Below are 22,340 nucleotides of genomic sequence, written 5' to 3'. Positions count from 1 at the left end.
TTAAATTCATTATAATATGGAAATTTAATAACCCCAGCTACTTTAGTCTCCTCCCATACATCACCATCCCAATTTGCAGGATCCCATCTTTTTCCAAGCAGAGCTCTTACTTTAACTGCAGACACCTTCTGAGGCTGAGAGTTAAACATCCATGTAATTCAGCCAATTGCACAATTAGAGTTTGTGTTTGGTTTTCATCAACCTCAGCCCTTTGACTACAAGAGAGAAGAATCTCCTTCAGAACACACTTAGTAGATTTCAGATCAATTATATGTGACAGCAGCTTAGAAAATAAATTTTTGAGCTCATCATTCTCCTTTATTACTTTGTCCAATGAAACCAGAAGCCACCAACAAACATCATCATATTTCTTAGTTTTCCAGAATTATTCAAAACTATCATGTAAAGATTCGCTAAACATCATGTTTTTAAAAGTGGTGAATTGGTAGCATCAAATGTAGTTATTTTACAAATCTCTTTAAACAGTTCACACCATGAATTATCAGTGCTCTTTATAATACTAGTAGGAGAGACTTTATTAACATTAGGTCTAACTAATTTAGACAGCCTCTCCAGAACCCACAAAACCAATTAAGAAAATTCATCCTTACAATACATCCAGTGCCAATTAATGTATTAGTAAGTATTCTCTAGAAGAACAGAATATGCAGGAAGTATAGTTATAACAGGAGGACTTATTAGGTTGGCTTATGCAACCAGAAGCTGGATAGTCCATTAGGGCTTTCTGCAGGCTGCAGAGCTGGAAAAACCAGAAGCTGTGCAGTCCAAGGGGCTGAGCCCTAGAACAGGAGGTACCAACAGTGTTAATCTAGTCTGAGAACAAAAACTTCTGGGGCATGGCTTTGGAAGAGTGAAAAAGGGATATTCTGATATCCTCAGATGATTAAAGCAGCAATCTAGAAAACATGGAAGAAAAATAGAACTTGCATTTGTTGCTGCTTTCCTATTCTTCCAGTTTTTATTCTACTGTCATGTATCACTAATTAAAACAAATAAAAAATTGGGGTTGTCTATGAATAACATTTCCTTAACAATAGGCGAAATACAGTTTAGTGGAATTTAGATTAGCTGACCCTAGACTACTTGGTTAACATCCCGGGTCTGCTGATTATTAGTAATATGACCTTGCATAAATTAATCTTTCTGTGTCTTTGTTGTTTCATTTATGAAATAGTGATAGTTTAACACTTACCTCTTAGGGTTATGCCCAAATAAATGAATTAATAAGTATAAAATACTTTAATAAAATGTATAAATACCAATAAAAATGGGCATAAATAGTAAGAAAAATTTATCTAGATGAAGAATTTTACTTGTTTTTTTCCTCTTTTTATTTATTTGCTTTTTCTCTCTTTTGGTAATGAAAATCCCATTTTTGTTACTTTATTTATGTAATTAATACTAATATATATATATATATATATATATATATATATATATATATAGAGAGAGAGAGAGAGAGAGAGAGAGAGAGAGAGACATTTTTTTCCAAATCACAAATGTATCACAGTTAAGATTCTTTCCTAGTTGAACTGCACAGCAGCAGATTCATGCTCTGCTTGTACTTTCTGGAAACTGAACTACAGGTCAGAACAAGGAAATAAACATCCTCTCAAAGGTCCTAGTCCTTTCTGCTGCCTGAAATATAGAATTAGGCATGATCACAAAGAGAAGTGTGGGGTGGATCTTATGGGACACACAAGGCCTTCACAGGGTTAGAACAATGCTTTCGATCTTTCGATGGTGACCCCACCCCCTTTTAGGGCCAGCAGAGAAGCATTAGTTTAGGAGGTGAGCAGCACAGCACCTGGGAGAAGATCCCTATTTTCTCAGCTGCAGCAGTACCAGTGGGGAGGAAAAAGCAGAAACTAAAAGTGTGGAGGAGGCGAGGTCACTGAGGATGCAGACTCAAGCACACAGGGCACTTCTGCACCCCACAGGCCATGTCTGTGGTGAACCTAAGTGTTGAGTTGGGGAGCTGGGAAAGCAGGATCCTGGCTTCCTCTGGGGCTGAGCCTGGTGCAAAGTCCTAGGAATGCTCCTGCTGGGAGTCAACAGGCAGGAAGGCTCCAGCTACCCTTTTCTGTGCCTGGTAAAGACTTTGTATTCAAAGACCACGTATGTGTCCAGGATGTGCTGAGATACAGAGAGAACTGCAGCAGGAATATTCAGATTTTAAAATCAGTTTCACAAAGGCTACAGATTTGAAGGAAAAAGAATTCATGAACAAAGACTAACAATTTCAATAGTTCTTATTATCTTTTTCTGTTATATTCCATATTTATTGTTTAGTTTTGGCATTTTTTTCAAGGAAATTAAGGCAGAAGGTTTTAATGGAGACATTGAACCAAACTTCAAATGACTTTATTTTGTTGGGGTTGTTTCCTTCAAAGGCCTACTTCTCTTGCTCCTGATCATCTCTGTTTGTTCTTGCCTGTTGAACTCAGGGATGACTTCCCTCATCTTCTTGGACCCATGGCTCCACACGCCCATGTACTTTCTTCTCAGCCAGCTCTCCCTCATGGACCTGATGTACATATCCTCCACGGTCCCCAAAATGGTGTACAACTTCCTCTCTGGCCAGAAAAGCATCTCCTTCCTGGGCTGTGGTGTGCAAAGCTTCTTCTTCCTGACCATGGCTGGTTCTGAAGGTTTAATCCTGGCCTCTACGGCCTATGACTGCTTTGTGGCCATCTGCCACCCCCTCCACTACCCATCTGCATGAGTAAAAGGACTAGTGTGAAGATGATCATAGGAACTTGGATACTGGGCTCCATCAACTCCCTGGCACACACTGTCTATGCCTTTCATCTTACTGCAGGTCCAGGGTCATCAATCACTTCTACTGTGACATTCCAGGCATGTTTCCCCTAGCCTGTGTGGACACCTGGGTCTATGAGTACATGGTGTTTGTGAGCACAGTTGTGTTTCTTCTTGTCCCTTTCCTTGGGATCACTGCCTCTTATGGACGGGTACTTTTTGCTGTCTTCCACAGGCACTCAAAAGAGGGAAGAAAAAAGGCCTTCACCACATGTGCCACACATTTAACTGTGGTGACATTTTACTATGCTCCTTTTGTCTACACTTATCTCCGGCCCAGGAGTCTCCACTCCTCAGCAGAGGATAAGAACCTGGCTGTCTTCTACACCACCCTCACCCCCATATTCAATGCCATCATCTACAGCCTGAAGAACAAGGAGGTCCTGGGGGCCATGGGAAGAGTGTGTGGGATGTTCTCCCCCAGGAATAAGTGAGCATGACTGTTCCTGCTTTTCTGCATCACTTCTTTCCATGCAAACTTCAGAGCAGTGCTGACTAATAGAAGGATAATGCAAGCCATCTGTGCAAATTAAATTTTATAGTGACTCATTTAAAAATAAAATTAATTTAAATGATATGTTGGTTATTATATAGATCCACAATCATTATGGATGTTTATATTAGGAAATATTATAATTATTTATATTATGTTAGCAATGTGGACCTTAATTATACATTATTTATATTTTATGTTACACATATATTACTATAATATACATAACAATATTTATACTGATATTAACTTGTTATCATTTGAAATATTTGAGATGATATTATGACTATTCTTGTCTAGTTTTTTTTTCATTCTAATTTGTCAAGGTCTTGTATGAATTTTGAGCTTATAGCACATAACAATGTCCACCCTATACTTCTCAAGTGTCCCAGAGAAACATGGGGTCTGTGGTTATAAAAGGCCAGGGACATGAAACACTTTCATGGTAACACTGACTTGTTATAATGTTTTTTAATGCAGTTTGTCAAAATTCCATTAAAAAGCTTTACATTTGTATTTATCAAGTATATTAGCCTGAATTTTTCTTTCCTTGGTGTAATGTTGTTAGGTATCAGGGTGACACTGACTTCATAGAATTAATTTTGCAGTCTTCCCTTCATTTCTCTTTCATAGAATAATTTGAGGAGAATTTAAAGGCCTGGTAGAACTTGGCTAAGAATTCATCTGTTCTGGATTTTTATTAGAAATCTTTTAATGGTAGCTTCTATTTCATTTCTTTATATTGCTCTGATTAAGTTTTCTATATCCTCATGGAGTGATTTGGGTAGGTCATATATCTCTAGGAATTTGCAAGTTTGTTTGAGATTTTCTAGCTTATTGGAATATAAAATTCCAAATAGTGTCTGATGATAGTCTGGTCTTTAGTAGTTTCTGTGGTGATATTTGCTTTTTTTTATCTCTAATGTTGTTAATCTAGTTCTTTCTTTGTATTTGACTAAACATTTATCAATCTGTTTACCTTTTTAAAGAAAGAACTCTGTGTCTCATTGATTCCTTTTTTTTTTTTAGAATCTCAGTCGCATTTCTTTAAAAACAAAAAGACCCCACAAATAGAACTCCCCATCCCACCAGCCCAGTGTAACAGGTTAGCCATTAACACAGAATAGAAGATGTACCAGCCACAAGTCACTAGCTCTGTGGATGCCACAGTGGATGGCCAAGGTGGCCGATTCAGACGCAGTGCCAATACACCATGGCTCCAGCCAGCCACCTGAAATAAATAAACACGGTGCCAAACGTACCTCCGCATTAGTAAGTGTTAGGGGACAAACAGAGGCTGTCAGGCCAGGGTTTGCTATCCCAGGCCCTGTGGACTGTTGGCCATGCCTGGCTGGACAGCAGAGACTTCCCAGATGGGCCGTGGTACTACTATGCTCCTGGACACTAGCTGGCAAGTCAGAGTCAGCACCATGGACACAGGCCCCAGAACCAGACGGACCCCTCTGACCTGCCTCGCAGGTGGGGGTCCCATGACCTAGCCACACCGCACCCCAGGAACACGCTGCACCCTGCCAAGTGGCTGGCACTGCCCTTCTCCTGGGGGGTCAGTGGTCTGATGCTGAGGTTGAGCTCCCAGTGCAAGACAGGAGCCTGCTGAGCTCTTCTCAGGCCTCAGAGTCCCTTCAGTCTGACCTGAAGAGAGGAACCACTCTCTGCGGGTGACTTGCAGGGACTTCCTGACAGCTCAGCAAGAACAGTGTGGCCAGATGTGCTGGCCAGGCCTCAAGTGCCCCAGGGCACAACAAAGACAAAGCCCACCGGAGGCAGAGAGAGGAGAGCCCAGGAAGGCTTTGCTGTCTTCTGAGAGTGGGATGCGGCACGTGAGGGGAAGGCAACACCCTGGCCACTGGGGAAGCCAGCCCAAGGGCTGAAGGGCTGCTGTGGTCAGTGGGAGGCAGAGGCTGGGGTCCCCAGCCATGCCTTGCCTGCCTTCCTGGCTGTCCCTAGATGCACACAGCCCCATGGTCAACCCTAGGGACAAGCAGGGCTGGCTCTTGCTGCTGAAGGTTCGTTCTCCAGGGTTTGCAGGGCAGGAGCCATCTGGAGACTTTAAGGCAAAGACACAGCCAGGGCTCTTCTCTCTCAGCCCTACACCGGTGCTGGAGGGAAGAGGGCTGGAGCAGCTGGAGGTGCGCCCGCAGACAGGCACTGCCACGCCAGTGCAGTCCTCAGTGCTCTGTGCAGCCACATCGTCGGGTCCCTTGGAGGCAAAAGGCACTGTCGAGATGTCTCCCACCTCCTCCTGACCTCTCTAAACAGCAATCAGTTGGTGGCACTGATCTGACCCCAAATTTAAGTTGAATGCAGATGAATAGGGAAGGGAGAAGGCGGTGAGTTCCACCAGGGGGCCACCAGGCCTGCCCCAGCTCACTGCTGGCACCGTGCCCGGGAGCCACCAGGGACATCCATCTTCCAGGACATCATTCGTACCAGAGTGTTCACAGCTGCTGTGGGTGCCGCCCCGGGCAGGGACGGTGAGGGGACGAGGGAGACCGGGAGCTGCTTTTCTGAGGGCGAGTTGTCTGCGCGTGGCCTTCCTGTGCTCCCTGCCCGCAGCATCTGCCGCCAGCTAGGTCTCCTGCGGGACCACCTGCATGAGCTTCTGGCAAAGGACGGTCGTGGAGACTTCGGGGAAAGGACACAGAGTGAGCGCGGCCAGGCCACGGGCTGGGCCAGGCGTCCTTCTTGTGGAGACGAGGACCCACAAGCCCAGCTCCCACCCAACCTGTCCCCACACAGTGCCAAGCTGCAGGAGGACAGGAACTCCAAGTTTTGTGTGGCCCTCCAGACCGTGTGGTAAGCACTGGCGCCTCCCCAGGGCTTCCTGGCAAGCAGCACATTCTGCAACTCTCCGTCATGCCAGACTGCCCGGGCCAGTGGGCGAGGAGTGTGGGAGCAGGTGCAGCTGCCCACCCCAGAGCCCTGTGACTGCACAGCAACCTGGTGGCCTCGCCACTGTGCGTGTGCCCAGCCCACACTGCCCATGTCACCACTGTGCCCTGAGACTGCCTGTGTCACCACTGTGCCCTGAGACCAGGCTGCCTGAGAGGGGCCCCAGGAACCGCCTGGCACTCTCTCTCCTTTTTCTTTGTGGTGCTGCCTGGCCAGCGCCCCCTGCCCCCTCGAGCCACCTCCAGGGCCACCCTGGCACTTTCTACGCAGAGCCTGCCTGGGGAGGGAGACTGGTGGTTTCAGAACAAGGTTTCTGTCCTAAGTCTGCTCTGGGCGTGACCCTGCATGAGATTCCACAGGGACCCAGGCTGGAGGGAGAGTCCTGCTCAAATGATGGGTGGCTCAGCCCTTGGTGTGGGTCTCCTCGCCTGCACAGAGGCCACCCTAGAATCTTAGGTCACCCAGTGCTAAGGTGCTGGCAAGGCCCGCCAGTGCGGACTCTCTCAAGCCTGGCCTTCCACAGGGGTGAGGACAGGGCCCATTCTGATGTGGACCACCAAGTAGACAGGCAGCCCACTGAGGATGATGGCGAAGCCAATGCCACATTCCACAGGTGTCTTCCAGAAGGACACAGCGATGAGGAACAGGCAGGCCAGGATGAAGAAGACCGGCATGGCCAGGTTCACCTTGATGGGCTGCTCCAGCTCAGGCTTCTTGAAGCGGAGCCAGACCATACCGATGATGGCCAGGGCCACGCAGAGCCAGTTGAAGAAGCTGAAGAAGTTGATGATGGAGAAGATGTCTTTGGAGAAGGCATACAGCAGGGTCATGACGCACGTGAACACAAGGGACGGCATGGGTGTCAGGAGCTGTGGGTGGATCATGGACAGGTGGCCTTCCCTGGACGCCACGAAGAACAGCCTGGAGGACGTGAACAGGGACCCGTTGACAGAGCCGAAGCAGGACAGGCCCACAAAGACGGGGATGATCCAGGACATGACTCCCAGGTGGTAGTTCCCAAAGTCCATGGCCACAGCCTCGGATGTCAGCATCTGCTCAGTGGTCAGTGTGATGAAGTAGGCCAGGTTCATCAGCACGTACACCAGGGTGAGATGGGGAAGGAGATGATGATGGCCAGGGGCAGGTTCCTGTAGGGGTTGATCATCTCCTCTGTGACAAAGTTCAGGTACCTCCGTCCTCTGTAGACAAAGAGGCCACTGTACAAGGCCAGCACGATGTTGCCCACGTCCAGGTTGGTGCCTTGGAAGGAGAACTCTGGGTTCAGATTAGACAGGCCACCCTTCCGGATCTGGATGAAGCCAAGCAGGATGATCAGGGCCAGGGCCAGGAGCTTGGCTGCCGCGAAGGCGTTCTGCATGCGGGTGGCAGTTTTCACGCTGTAGCAGTTCACGGCCGTGAGCAGCAGCACGCAGAGGCAGGCCATGAGCTTGGCGGCCTCCTCCGGCACGGGGCAGGTGGGGAAGAGCAGCTTGAGCAAGTAGGTGGCGAAGACGAGCGCCACGATGTACTGCGAGGACGGCCGGATGATGAGCAGCTCCATCCAGAGCTTCAAGAACGCGGGCAGGGAACCATACACCTCCAGCATGTAGGCATTGTCGCCGCGGGTCTTGGAGATGGTGGTGCCCAGCTCAGCGTAGCAGAGCGCGCCCACGATGGAGAAGATGCAGCACACGGCCCACACACCACCAGCGCCAGCCCCGGCGAGTCCGCCTCCTCGAGCACGCCCGTGGGCGTCACGAAGATGCCTGAACCGATGATTGTGCCCACGATTATGGCCACGCCGTTGAGCAGCGTGATGTTGCGCTGTAGGGTCACGCCCTCCTCCGCCGGGTCGCCGCCGTCTGTGCGCTGCGCCGCCAGCATCCTCTCCCGCGCCTGCCGCTCCTCCTCCTCGACCACCGGGCCCGCCACCGCGCGCCGCTTCGCGTCCGCGCCCGCCATGCTCGCCGCGCCGGCGGGCTGGGCCTGGACACCAGGTACGCGCCACGGACGATCGAGAAGCCCGCGCGCCCCCAGCTGCTGCGTCTGCCCTCTTTGATTCTTTGTATTGTTTGTGTTAGTCTCAATTTAATTGATTTTGGCTAGAATTTTAGCTATTTCTTGTCTTCTACTGATTTTGATGCTACTTTCTTTGTTTTCTAGAGATCTGAGGTTTAATGTTAGATTATTTATTTGATGACTTTCTATTTTTTTCAAATGTAGGAACTCAGTACTGTTATCTTTCCTCTTAGAACATCCTTTATACTGTACCAGATATTTTTATATGTTGTATCTGTATTTTTGTTCCTATTTTTTTATTGCTACCCTGATTTCTTCTGTGACCAATTCTTTAAGATAAAATGTATTATTCATACTTCAGATGTTAGAATGGTTGTTTTTTCTCTGATATTTAAATGGTATTCCATTTTGATCTGATAGGATGCAAGTAAATATCTAGTTTTTATTGGGTTTGCTAAGATTCACTTTTTGCCCTAAAATATGATCTGTTTTAGAGAATGTTTTATGTACTGATAAGAAGTAAGTGAATTCAGTTGTCAGTGGATGAAATATTCTATAGGTGTCTGTTAGGTTCATTTGATTAATAGTTTTGTTGTTGTTGTTATTGTTCTTTCTTTTTTTCCCTCTTATTTTCTTTCTTTCTTTCTTTCTTTCTTTCTTTCTTTCTTTCTTTCTTTTTTTTTTTTTTTTTTTTTTTAGTTCTAAAGAATCTATGCTTAGATCATGTCTGGATAACCTGTGTAGTGGGGAGAGAGGTGTGTTCAAATCACCAAATATTACTTTTTCAAAGCTACTTGTTTCTTTATACTGAAAAGCATTTGTTTTATATAAGTAGATAAATCAATGTTTGGGTCATAAATACAAACAATCACAATACATTTTGGATGATTCCTATAACCAGTATAAAGTGACTTCTTTTCATCTTCTGATTAATTTGACCTGATTTCTACTTTGTCTGAGATAAGAGTACCAACTTCTTCTTTCTTTAAGTTACCATTTGTATGTTATAGATTTTCTCTATTTTAATGTTCATTTGTTGCTGTCTTTGTAATTGTGAGTTTCTCACAAAAAGCATATGGTTTGGTCTTGTTTTCTTTTAATTCAATCAGCAAGTATATGTCTTTTGATTGAACAGCTTAGACCATTTACCTTTAATGTTGTTATAGAGTATTTTTAATGCATAATTCAAACTGTATTCTACTTTAACTGACAATTCTTCTGTTACAATTTATCCCATGCTGGTTTTAATTTTCCATTTTTTATATCATCTACATGATATATATTTTTAAATATATTTTGTAGTACAGGCTTACTGATTATGAACTCTTTCCGTTTCTTCTTATCATGGAATATTTTTATTTTTTCTTATATTCTGAAGGATAATTTGACTGAATGTTGTAATATTTATTGGTACACATTTTTTTAGGGCTTGTTATATATTATTCCAACCCCTCCTGGCCTTTTAAGTCTGAGTTGAGAGATTATTTGATATGTGAACAACCTCCTGTTTTTCTCTTTCAGCTTTTAAAACTCTGTATCTTAGGTGTGTTTACCATGATGTGTCTTGGAGAGGATTTTCTTAATTAATCTTGCCTATTTTTAGTCCTGTGTGCTTCTTGTATTTGGATCTCCATCTCATTCCTAAAATTTGGAAGTTTTTCCTAATGTGATTTCATAGAAAAGATTGTTTATTCCTTTAGTTTATTTCAGAGACTTCAGTGATTCCAGTTATTCTTAAATTTGTTCTCTTGATGTTATCCCAGATTTTATCATGATCTCTTAATATCTTTTCTTTCTATTTGACTTTACTTTCAGATTTTAAACTTTGCCTTTAAATCCTGAAAAATCAACCTTTAATTAGTATAATCTACTGGTGATGCTTTTCATTAAAATTTTAATTGGATTCATTTTATCTTGTTTCTATGATTTCTGTTTGGCTCTTTTTCAGAATCTCTATCACCTTATTGAAATGGTCTTTAGTTCCTGAATTTTCTCTCTAATTTCATTTGTTACTTCTTCTTCAAGCTCATTGCACATTATAACTATAAATTTTCTAAATTCTTTCCCCAACAATTTATCCACTGTGGTATCACTGTAGTCAGTTGTTGAAGTCATAGTGTTATGGGCTATAATGGGGTGGTTATTCCCTTGCTTTTTAAAATTGTTTGAGCATCTACCCATTTTTTGAGGTAATCATCACTGCTTCTTTTATGGAAATGACCATTTTAATGTTTTTTAAAGAGAGAGAGAGAATTTTAATATTTATTTTTTAATTTTCAGCAGACACAACATCTTTGTTGTATGTGGTGCTGAGGATTGAACCCGGGCCGCATGCATGCCAAGCGAGCATGCTACCACTTGAGCCACATCCCCAGCCCAATGTAAGTGACCATTTTATGAGCTTCTTTCTCTTCAAAGTCCTGTACTTGGTGAATATCTGAATATTCATGTTTTATCTTCTTTGCTGTTCCCTGTATCAGCACCTCTCTGACAAAAGCCACAAAACCCTATTTACTACCATCTCTTCAAAGTATAGCCAGACACTATTCAAATGCATGAAAAATGAAAAAGTCAATACTGTTCTTCACAGTTTCTCCAATTCAAGTATGAACTTGTGATACAGTGATGGAATATGTTAAAAAGTTAGTTATTAAATATAGTAAAATTGATATAACTTAAAATAGGAACTAAAATGGGAAGAGAAAAAAACAGGTGAAAAGAAGAAAATAAAAAGAAATAAAAGGTATTTAAGAATAGTACATACCAAGGTAAAAAAGAAGAAAAAGATGACTAAGGGAATTTGAGACAGTAGCAGGTGATTGTAAGAGGAAAAGAAAGGTAAGAGGAATGTATGTGAACCTGATCTAGGAAAACACACACACACACACAGAGGATGATTCCAATTAAAGATTTAAATATTATAAGAGATCTGGACACATCTGTAATCCCAGCAGCTTGGGAGGCTTAGGAAGGAGGATTGCAAGTTCAAAGCCAGGGTCAACAACTTAGTGAAACCCTGAGCAACGTAGAAGACCTAGTCTCAAAAAAAAAAAAAAAAAAAAAAAAAAAAAGCAGTGCTGAGGATGTGAGGATGTGGCTCTGTGGTTAGCACCCTGAGATTCAAACCCTAACTCAAAATTAAAAATAGAAGAACCACAATCAAAAGGATTGAGGACACATGTTGGCTATCAAGTCAACAATCACCAAATGACAATGAAAACTGATATATACATAATCCAAGTTGAGCTGTTGACAATCACTGTTAGAGCTATTTATAATAAACTGTGCCCAAATGAAGAAAATTCTTGAGTTTTGATTGCGCTTTCTTCAGTATTTGGGACCTTTAGGAGATGTCCATCATTCTTTGGCTTTGGGTATCCCAGGAGGTGCTGGGACACATGGGCCACTCCCCTGGTTGCCATGAACTTCCCACCAGCTGCTTCTAATTTGTCACTAAAGGTGGCTGCTCAGAAGTTGCAGATAATGTCTGTTGCCTGATTCTGTGGTGTGTAGGAGTTCAGGATGCAGGGATCCTGGCTGTTGCTGGGATTACTGAATTCTGTTGAAAGCATCACTAGTAGATTAAACCACACTGAAGACAGATTCTCAGGCCTTTAAGACAAAGCATATAAACTTGAAAATAAAGTTGAAAATGAAGAAAATATGTTAAAAGACCAGGGACAAAATGTTCAACATTAAGATAATATTAGAGATGAAATTTGAGAAATAACAGAGAAGGATACTCTGACATACAAACAAAATGATTGCATAAATTTCTTAATGAAATAAGATTTTAAAATTTATAAATCTTAAGAATGAGGTAGAAATTCAAACACAAGAGATATTTAGAACCCAAATAGGCAATATAAAAAAAATCCTCTCCAAGGCACATTTTGATTAAAATTCCTAATATACAGGATATGAATAGATTTTTTTAAAGCTGGAAAAAAAGCAGCAGGTCACATTTTTGAGGTGAGTCAATTAGGATTTCAACTGATTTCCTACCCCTGTACCAAGTCCTCTAAGAAAACGGGTATCAACTACTATACCTTCACCTTATGATGAAAACTTCCATCTCCAAAGCAAAGGAAGCTCAACTTAATTCCAGAGTCTTCATTTTTACACTGACTCAAAGAATAATATTAAATTACATATATCCATACTTTTTCTATCAAAAAATATATGTTTAAATGCCTCTGAGAATGATCTAGCTGAGAGAAAATGGAAAGAGATGAAGAGATGAGAGATGGGCACCTTGCCAAAGCAGAAGAATGGCTTTCCACAAGAGCAGGTCCACTTCCAGCACTTTCCAGCTATTGAAAAGGGGATGGAGTTTGGACAAGGCTAGATTTTGGCCTGTGACAGGCCAAAAATACAAATATGAGATTTTTGTTCTTAAATTTGAATTTAGATCCATCATCATGACTTGCGCTCTTCTTCTGGCAATTTTATTATTCCATATAGATTTTGTAGTTCTGGTAATAGCCTGGAAGTGGAGATTAGCTGGTTTCAACACAATGAGTACAACTCTGCATAAACAGGAGATAGGGGGTATTCACAAAGATGAACAATGTTAATAAAAAAAATCTCTGTGGATTTATAATTAATTTACCTCTGAAATTTAAAGCAATGAACCTCATTGGTTAAGTTTTGTGCTTCATCATACTTTTATCTAATGGGTCACTAATATGTATGGGTACAATGTCCTGATTCTTATCTCCTATGATAAGAGTCTCCAGTTCACAGCTAAGTATCCAAAACAACTCAACATGTAACATCACTTCTCTGGTTTGCCCATCTGTAGTTTAGTAAGACAATAAGAGATTGTCATGTCTATTCATTTCTATTCCTTCAACAGATATTTTGCAGATCTTGGTCATGCATACCTCCAGTTAGTTCCCAGAACGACCCTTCAATTAGTCTTGTTTGCCAGTCTGGCAACAAACTAATGACATAATTGTGCCAATTCAGTGTCCCAGTCATGGGAGATCTGGAAGTCTGGATGCCTCTCTCTAATTCTAAGTCCCCACTTTATCAAAAGACCTCTGAGTCTACTTTCCACTTTAGTAGAACTGATGACTGCATTATATTTTCATGAATCAATTTTCTACCTCCTTCAAATTGAAGAAAGTATCTTGTCATAGCATAAATTAACATACTCAGAAACACCAACAAGTTCCTCTGGAATCTGACCAGACTATACAAAGAAATTGTTCCTGATCTAAAATATCTATTGTCCAACTGAATAATTGTATATGTTTCCTGAATCTTATTGATCCATAGGCCTTCATTTAGGAAGTTGGTCAGTAGCCAGCAGAATAGATAATGTCAGTTCCTATAAAGGGCAGATTAGAATTAGAGAATTGTATAGGATTACCATTACTAAAATATGTAAAAGTGTAATTTTGTCTACAAATTTGTCTCTCAAACCCAGATACTCACAAAAATTTAGTGTTTTGCATATGTAACTTCCAACTATTAGAAGTAACCCTAAAGATTTTTAACTGTGACAGTCCAACTGATAAAGGTTTTTCAAAATGCCAGGCTAAGATTTTAGTGGACACTATCCAAGAGACCAGAAAAACCAATGTAGATCAGGACCCCAACCTGAGGGGCTGTCCCAAAGAGACCATTCAGACCTATTTTATCCAATTACAAAGTTTTTTTTTTACACTCTGATTTATTCAAAGTCAATTTACAAGGGTTAGCTCTCAATCTAATAGTTTTTTTTTTAAAAAAAGAACATAATTTACAAGGCTATGACTGTTTGTTTTGTGTATGTACACTATGTATTGTTAGTCTACATATGTTTGGTACCAAAATTAGCATATGAGCTCATAAATTAAAATTTAAAAATGGATACAAATACCTTTGGTTCACATGATTGAAAAATTAATTTAAGTTGGGTAAACAAAATAACATAAAGATGTTTTTAAAAGTTACTAACTCACAAGCTTTTCTAGGTGGTTAAACAGTTGTTAATAAAATATTAATGTCTATGAAATGTTTAATATCCATTGTTTCTAGGATTTCTCTCTTCAATAGAAAAAAAATTACTAATGCTGTTAAATGCACTTATCTGATACTGTAGTTTTTAAAAATAAGTAAATTGTATTTGACATATATGGGACTGATCATAAATATAATTAATCTACAGAGTTAAAATACTAAATATAAAATAAAGAACTCTTAACTTCTTAAATCCATAGGATAATATACTTAAACATAATTGGTGCTTTTATTTAAAAAAGGGTTTAAGATTACTTTGTGTCATCACTAAAAGCAATGTTACTAAGAGTTAAAAGTCCCAGCAGGCATATTTCTATGTACATAGAAACCTAAGGTTTCAAGTACATTTCAATTAAATTACTATAAATAACATAAAATAGTTTATTTTATTAAAATTTAAAAAATTCTCTAAATTTGAGAATTCATAAGTATTTTCTCAGAGTGTAAACAACAAGTGGGTCTAATTCAGTAATATAAAGGTCTATATAAATAAATGGTCTATTTTAAAAGATTTTAATGTAATTAAATTGGTTACAAATAAGAAACACAGTTAAGCTATTTAAGGTTTTTCCCTAATGTCAAATATTAATATAATGATATAAACCAAAATTTTATCTCTATATTAAAATGACAAGGATTTCTTAAAACATTAATTCACTTCCAACATTTTGTTTGGTAAGTTTTATGCTCTAGAACAACTAGTGTTAAAGAAATTAAGGTTTGTACAATTCTGGTTAAACAGCAACTGTTTGAGTATTGTACTACATTACAGAGTCTAAATTTTTCTTTAAAATCTAAACTTGTTTAATATAAAGACATCAATATAGGGGGCTCGGGATGCAGCTCAGTTGGTAGAATGCTTACCTTTCACACACACACACCAAAAAATGTAATTATAGTATTATTACTCTTATTTCTATATTAAATATGTTCATATCTTTCAGGTATACAAATAATTAAAAGTAAAATGTTTAAAGGAGCATTTTAATCAAGCTGGTGTTCTCCAAACTAGAGTTGTCTGTAATGGTAATTTTAGACTTATAAAGATGGCAAATTTTATTGGGGATTTATTTATATTACTTGATGTTTTCTAACCAAACCTAAACCTTATGTTACACTGATGATAAAAATGTAAATGTATTTATAAAAGATAATGAAAGCTTTATCTATGTAAAGGTTAATATTATAAAACATTTTGCCACCTTTTTCACACAAGAGAGAAGTTGGGGGCTCTCAGCCTTTATTTGGTTCATGTTTTAGATGTAATGTTGTGTTGTGTTAGCTAACATTCATATACACTCAAGAAAAATATATGTAAACTTTATTAAATAATATCAAAAAAGACACAAAAGTCAGCTTTAGATCTATGACACTTAATCTAGGATTGTAGGAAGGCATGCCTTACTTGAGATAAGACTCTACCTTTCTCCTTACTACATGTTAGAATGACTCCAAAGTAGGTCATATTTTTGTTATAAATATTACTGTGATCTCAAACAGGAAGTATAATGTATAACTCAGCCAAATTCAAGATAGCTACTACACAAACTATATATGTTTTTACTCTTGTTAATTTCACATTTTATTTTCCTTAAAACTGTTGCCTGTTAATGTTTTGCAGAGGTTCTGCTTCAAGAACACATAATTAATTTGAGATATTAAGCTATCAAGTATAAATAAATAGTAAATAAAGGGGGCAAAAATAACTATGAATTTATAAACATTAAACTTTAAGCCCGATACTCTTAGTTTAGACTGGTAATACTGCTTTGCAAGATGTTTAAGACCAAGGCTTAAAAATAAAAATAAAGGGCCCAAGAAAACCAATATGTGGCTCTTGCCCTCTGAGTAAGCTTAAACCCAGGGAACAAGGGGAAGAGCTTTGGAACTCTTGGTCACAAGACCTCTGAATCAGGGAGACTGCTGGGACTCTAAAAAGAAAGCCAATCAGTGTACATACTACAAAATAGGAGGGTCATCATAAAGGGGAGACATTCCTGATGCTTCGAATGAAGCCACATGGTCAGCAAGACCTAGAGCCATACTAGAGCAGATGGCACTGGTGGGGCTAAAAGGCTGCTCACAAGTTTCCCAAAAGTGTACCCAAGGGGATTCAGTTGACTTTTAACAACAAATGAGAACAAAGCCAACTTGATGATCTTAAACATCTAGCAAAAACAGTTAAACCAAACACAGCCGTTTCTAGGCATTAAAAAAATATATTTATTTTAATGTAACTTAAGATGTACATGTGTGTTAGCCCCTCAGGAATAAGTAAGACTAGAGGCAAAAAAAAAAAAAGAAAGAAATTCTTAGAGATGAATGTGTGATAACTATCAAGAGAAACTTCTAGAATTAGAAGTTTTTAGTCATTTTAAGGCCTAAAGATCTTATGAACCTCCTACACAGCTTAATCAATGTTTGCTAATATGATTATGTATCCCTAAGTAACTTAGCTAAATGTTGTCTTTACACTCCTAATAACTCTGACAATTTTAAAGGTTTACATTCCCAAATAAAGGTCTCATTAGACTTCGTTAGGCCTTATTAAGGAGACAACCTCTCAGTTCTCCCATCTCCTAGTGAGAGCTTATGGATTTCTATTATCTTCATGATATACATTAGCATGTTCCAGATGCTGCAACAATTAATCTCATTTCAGTGATCATGTCTTTTTGTTTCTCTCATAGAAACACTTACCCCCAGGTGAATTTACAACCTGTTCCTCCTGAACCAGACTTTTACCATGGACCCCTTAACTGAACCAATTTCTAAAAATGGGCTCCAAACTGCTTGCTTCACTCCACGTCACCCACTTTCAGCTTTAAGCAGCAAGAGTGGTCAATGCCCTTTTCCTTATAGTAATAGGAAGTCCCAAAAATTAGAGGAAAAAATAAGAGATAGATAGACAATTGGGTTGAATTGCAAAATGGAGGCTAGTTTGAGTAAAAAAAAAAAAAGTTAATCCCATTTTTCTCTCTTGCTTAGACTATGTTATAAGGACTGAGCTGTTAAAGCAACACATTTTATCAGTTGAATTAATGTACATGCATGGCCATTATAACTCCTTACCTAATTTCAAAGACAAATCAAGGGCTTCATTGTTTCTAGAAAAGGGGTAAATTTTATGGGCCAGTCTATATGGGCAATGACCAACAGACTCCACTTTACCCTGCTTGCCTTCACTTACTAATCAGTAAATCTTCTCAGGGGATTAATTCACATGTTATGTTAGGGCTGTCATAACCCAATCACATTTCTTATACATTCTCATAAATTTTGTCACAAATGAGTTTTCTGGGATACAACTAATATTGAAATCATAACATTCTATCTCTGGCCTCCAAAAGCTCATGCTCATCTCATGCTGCAAAATACATTTAGTCCATTTCCAAGAGTCCCCATAGTCTTGACAGTTCAAGCATTACCAGAAGTCCAAGTCCAAAATCTCTTCTGAGACTCCAGGCTTTACCGTTAATTTTTCTCCCATTCTTTCCCAAAGGCACCAAAGGCCTTAACGAGGGTAACTGTGCATGGGTCAAAAGTCAGTGATAAAGACCTTATGGGACAGCTAGATACAGTCTCTTACTTGATATTGATTCTGGGAGATCAAACTTGTTATTTTAGCTGTCCTGTAAAAAAGGGGGGGGGGACTTGTGAATGTCAGCTGACCAATGGAGTTTTGGCCAAGGTCCATCTCACAGTGGATCCAGTGGGCCCCTTTATTCACCCTGTGGTTATTTCCCAGTCAAGGACCGAAGGCCTGGAAAATCCCTGAAGTGTCACTAGGTAGAGACTGCTTTGTAAGCATGAAGGACCTGGAGTCTGGTGTCCTCAGGCCATCACAGTAGCAATCACCAGTCCATCCAAGAAGTAGCAAGCTTGCATCGACTGTGCTTTGCTGTGCTTCCCACTTTTGTTCCATCTAAGACTCCAGCCTACGGGGTTGTTCCACTCAAGGCTCCAACCTCTTAGTGTGGGTCTCCAATTCAGTTTGCTGTCCCACAGTGACAATCATTGCTAGGAACAGTCTCATGGAGACACCCAGAATCCTTTTAAACTTAGGCATCTTTTAATCCAATCCAGCTGACAATTCAGATTAGCCATTAGAAACACTAATTAAAAAAAAAAACTTTCAACATTAAAGAAAATGATATATATTAGCAATAGAACATTTTTAAGATACAAAAGGAATGGAATTTTGTCTTTTGCCCCACTCTGTTTGGTACTGCTAGTCACTAAGTGAAATAAACTGGCTGAAGGACAAATATGATATATTATCACACATTTGTGGAAATTAAAAAGTTGATCTTGTAGATAAACAGGGTAAATTGGTAAAAATAGAAAAACAGTGGGGAGTAGAGAGAAGGAGAAGTGAGAGAAGGGCACAAACACAGGAGGAGGATGAATAGTTTCTGATTTTCTCTAGTCAGTAGGGTAAGTGCTGGCTACAGTGACAGATGGCACGTTTAAAAATGTCTAGAAGAGGATGAAGCTTCCCAACACTCTGGACAGATTAATGTTTGAGTGGTTGAAAGAGTTTATTGCCCTGATTTGCTCATTATGCCTTATGTAAATATATCAGATTATCCTATAGGATCCCAGAAGCATATTGACATTATGTCTCAATTATAATAACGATGATATTAATAATAATAATAATTTAAAAAGTTATCCCCAGCAAAATCAAGCTTATGCTGATGAGCTCCTGCACTGACTCTGTCTAAGCTCCCACAGCCACTTTTAAAGGGCCCATGAAGTGATGAGCAAGGGGCTGGAGAGAGAGCTGGTATACCCTTTATCCATAATACCCACATCAACCACCTTAATAATGAGCAGCTACCATCTCTACCAACAGAAAAAGATCCTCAATCTCATATCAGGGTTTTTCTGAATTTTACATTGGTTTAAAAAGTATGATTAAATTTCATACACCCACTTTGTTTTAACAAAATTGTGTACATGCTTATAAGGCTGGTCTAGATGAGAAAAAAAGAAAATGGAAAGGGAAGACAACAGAAGAAATGATGCCTTTGGAGAAGATGATGGTGCACTTAGGCTAGAAAAAGGCCACTTCCCGCACTTTCACTGGAGAGAAGGCTGAGCTTGTGGTTCCAGAGAGAAGGAAGGCAATCCATTTAATGGCAGTAGATTTGAACTTGTACCATACTTTCTTACCAAATTCATTCCTTTCCAAGTTATGGCAAGGGAATGTGGATGGGTGTTGGAGTTTGGAAAAGGCATGAACTACTAGATTTTAGAGTGAGAATGTTTTGTGCCATTCCAAAATGACCAGTATGATATTTGTGTTCATAAATTCAAACTAAGATTTGTTGTCATAGCTTGCACCTTTCTCCAGCCATGTTTTGTTATTCTGTGTGAATTGTACAGCTTGGGAAATAGGCTGAAGTGGGCTTAGGTGAACTGGAGTTCTTTAGCAGGAGCAGTGGGCACCACTCTGCACATGAGGAGGCAGAAGGTACTTGCAAAAGATGAGCAAAAATAATATTAAAATATATATATATATATATATATATATTTATAACATGCACTCCTGAAATTTGAACTCATTTTTTAAAGTTTTGTACTTTATTATATTTCCATAATATAAATTACTAACATTTATTAAGTACAATGTCATTAACTAATATTGTCATCGAATGATATAGTAATAGGCTATGGGACAAATCAAGTACCCAAGATAACTTGAATGCACACCTCTCTATTTTATCAGTCTCTGGAGTTAATAAGATAGTAACAGACCCTCACAACTCTCCATGCTCACCTCTGCAGCTGATACTCTGCAAACATTTGGCATGCATAATTCCACTTAGTTCTCAGAATGTCCTTAAAATTAGTTTTGTTTTAGTGATTTGTCAATAAACTAATATTTTAAATGTTTATCACAAGTCAGTCTCCTAGTCAGTGGTGGATCTTGTAGTATAGATTTATTTACCTGAATCTTAAACTTTATTTTTATCACAATTTATTTAAATCAAAATTTCCATGTTAGTAGAATTTCTGTGTTATTATTATAACAAAACCATGATCTACCTTTGTTCAAATAGAACAATTTATTTGTCTTAGCATAAATTAACTTAGTCACAATCTTCAACAATTTCCTCTGAAAACTAAGCAGACTATAGAAAGTAATTGTTCCTGCTACTAGTGTAGCTATCATCAAGCAGAAGACTAATAAGTGATTCCTATGTATGGTTGAAACTTCTGTCTCTAATTTACAAGCAAAGGGATTCAAATCACCATTACCTAACACTTAAAGCTCTCCATCCTGTTCTGGAATAGCTGGGTATCTCCCTCCTGAGACTAATTCTGGGCATCAGGCCAGAGCTGCAGAGCTGAGCAGGTTGGTGAATTTGCTCTAAATTTGAACTGAGTTTATCTCCAAGTCAGCAAAGACAGGTGAAATGGCCGAGGCTTCTGTCCCTTGGGCTTAGACATTGGGGATCAATTAGAGGAGGAGGACATGCAAGGCTTGCTGCAGGAAGTATCTACACCAGGTGCAACAGCTCATCTTTCTGTTCCTCTTGTAGGCCCCGCCCCAAGGAAATGAGGAATGTTTTACTGTTTCCACTTGAACAAGGTAACAGCAAAGGAAGATGTATGAACAAAACAATAAACTAGGGGACAATGCACAAGGTGAAAGAAAGGTTTTGTGATTTCAGCATAAACATGATGGCTAAAGGTGGGAGCAGTACTGCCATCATGTTTATGCTGAAATCACAAAGTATTCCTTTCTGCTCATCAGCAAAATAAAATAAATAAATAACTAAAAAGTTCTGGGAATGTACACAATGTTTAAGCACCTCTGGGTTCATCCCCAGTACCAAAAAAAAAAAAAAAGTTAAATGAAGTGATGTGAACTTTAAAATCCCACAGTGTGATGCTTTCCAGGATTATAGGATTATAGGACTGTCTACAAAAGAGTTCAATGTAGATAAACTTCCTATTTTGGTTGTGCCTATTTTACTTGGCCACTACCCTGGAAGAAATTGGCACTCCAGGTGCTGGACACCCCCTTACTAATTTTTAACAAACTAGTAATTAATCTTAATTGGGATAATGCAGTTCCCTGGGTTTGAGTCTCCTTCATGCTTGAGGTATGGGAGGAAGAGGGAAGAGGGACACCCCTTCAGGCCCCGCTATGTGCTGGACACACACAGCTCTCTTACTCCTTCTCCACAGCTCTCACCTGAGGTTGCTGGGACTGAGTTAGCAGAGGCTCGACTGTTTGCTCATTGTTTTTGAGATGACTGTCTGTAATACTTTTAAAAGTGTGCATTACTTGTAAACATTGTAACATAAACTTGTGTTTCTACTCTTGCTTCACTTACCTGTCAAATGAAGTTTTGCTTGTCTGTTTGGGTTTTTTTTTTTTTTACTACATCATTGAGCATTGTTTTTAAGGACGATTAAAGGAGACATTAATCTTTGACACAACATGTAGCCACAGAAACAATATTCTCCAAGTTATAATGTAACTAAAGGGTGGTGTTTATGTAATTCTGGGGCATAAAAATAAGTCTCATCTCTGATAAAAAAAAAAAAAAAACTTGCTTATCATCAAAAAAAACAGACCCTCAGGACAAATTCCATTGTCCCAGATCATACCAACTTCAAATCCACGTTACTAGGACACTCAAAGTAAATTTTTTTTAATCCATTACCTGAAAAGAGAAAAGTTCTCAATTTTGTAAAATGATAAACCCATCCTAATTCCATCTTCAGATTGAGAGCCATCTCATCACAAAATCATAAAACGTTCATTTCTGTTTTACTATAAAATACCAGGATTTCTATTTTTCCTGACCATAATCTGATGTTTAAACTTTTTTGGAAATCCTGCCTATGCTCTGAACTCACCCATGCCTGGCTCTTCTTGAGCAGATAACAACCCTCTCTAAAACCTTAGTGGCCCCTCATAAATTCTGATGTTGGAATCTCAATTCACTTCCTACCTTGAAATGTTAAGCCATGTAGAGCTCTAACTTGCTATCTTCCCTAGTATTACACTTGCCAGAAACAAGTTAGTTGTAAGTTTCCCAAG

General features: G+C 39.6%; 2 pseudogenes; one reads left to right on the top strand and one right to left on the bottom strand.

The window, feature by feature from the left end:
* The first annotated feature begins 2,354 nt into the window (after positions 1-2,354).
* Positions 2,355-3,275, top strand: LOC101975763 (olfactory receptor 2L13-like; annotated as a pseudogene).
* A 2,649-nt stretch (positions 3,276-5,924) lies between these two features.
* LOC101975488 (large neutral amino acids transporter small subunit 1-like) lies at positions 5,925-8,209 on the bottom strand (annotated as a pseudogene).
* Between the last annotated feature and the right edge of the window lie 14,131 nt (positions 8,210-22,340).

The sequence above is a fragment of the Ictidomys tridecemlineatus genome, chromosome 1, assembly GCF_052094955.1.
Source record: "Ictidomys tridecemlineatus isolate mIctTri1 chromosome 1, mIctTri1.hap1, whole genome shotgun sequence".
Classification (NCBI taxonomy): domain Eukaryota; kingdom Metazoa; phylum Chordata; class Mammalia; order Rodentia; family Sciuridae; genus Ictidomys; species Ictidomys tridecemlineatus.
The sequence above is the reverse complement of the archived record's forward strand: the minus strand, read 5'-3'. Positions and strand labels throughout refer to the sequence as shown.